Genomic DNA, 1,360 nt, shown 5'->3' with positions numbered 1-1,360 from the left:
ATTAATGCAATATTTACCCGAATGGACACACCCAATGCAATTGGTATAGCTTGCGAGCACTGAACAAATCCCCAAGTCCTAATGAAATTTCTGGCTCTGACTCGTTCATATGTGTACATCTTCAGTGAATAATGATAACCACCACAGAACATACCGTATACCCACGCGAACATAATATACCCTTGTCGATCCCCGTTTACTGTTGTTAACGCGAGTATGGATATCCCACACATGAATACAGACGCTTGACATAGGTATTGTCTGGCAATGCGACACTCCACTGAATTCCTCACTACAATAAGACCGAAATCAATGCATCCAATGGTCCATGCCAGTCCAATGTGCACTTGCAATATCAGTGCTGAGTCGGAAAACCCGTCTTCTTTAGATTGATGAGCCTAAAATCATTATTTGAGATGTTTTTAAATATGTTTATTTTTAGAAATTTAGTGTAATATATCGTTCTGCTAACAAGAAAAAAAAACAATTAAATTTACTCTGTAATATGTTTTATTTTATTAGGTGTTGAAAACACGCATTTTAGTCCAACCACGCAATTAAGTATTTCAAACGTCATAAAATGGGTAAAAAGTTTATAGACATAAATTCAATAAAAAAAAAAAACAATTTATTGTCTTCAACTATAAAAGAAACGAATTTATCCATCAAATGTTTGTTATTTTTCAAAAATGTTTTAAATAAAAAATTATTCTAGTTTTTCATACATCAATTAATATATAGAATGATATTATATTAAAGAATTTAATGTCTTTAATTAGAAAATAATATAAAAGAAATAATTTTTTAATTTTGTCACGCTATAGTTGCGATAGTTTGAAGTTCTTAAAACAAAATTCGTTTTAAAAATGTAAAAAAAAATTTAAGTTATTAATGAGGAAACGTGAAATTATTATCAAACTGTATAAAACAGAAAAAATAAAAGCTTACTAAATAATATATCGACGTATTGATTCCAAAGGCACTGATGCCCGTAGACACTAGTAAAATTTGCACTGTCTTGCTCCGGAGCGTAGAGAAGTCTAAAAATGGCGGTCGATCGTCGTGTCTGTTTTAGCTTCGATGCGAAGCTGAGAAGGTATTGGTTTTACTATGATGTGTTTTTTTTTTTATTTTTTTTTTTATTATTTTTTTTTTTTTTGTGTCTGTTACCACTTTTTCTCAGCTCTCACCGAACGGATTTCTTTCAACGATACGTCAAAAGATCACAAATCGTATCTAGTCGAAGACATTACCCTTCAAAATTGAAAAAATTTCCCTCGTTCCCCGTAAATGGGGGAAACCTCCAAAAAAATTACAAATTTAAAAATCGCTAATTTTCGAAATTTTTTCAATTTTTTTT

The sequence above is a fragment of the Daktulosphaira vitifoliae genome, unplaced genomic scaffold, assembly GCF_025091365.1.
Source record: "Daktulosphaira vitifoliae isolate Bord-2020 unplaced genomic scaffold, ASM2509136v1 Scaffold_1, whole genome shotgun sequence".
Taxonomy (NCBI): domain Eukaryota; kingdom Metazoa; phylum Arthropoda; class Insecta; order Hemiptera; family Phylloxeridae; genus Daktulosphaira; species Daktulosphaira vitifoliae.
Note: the sequence above shows the minus strand (reverse complement) of the source record.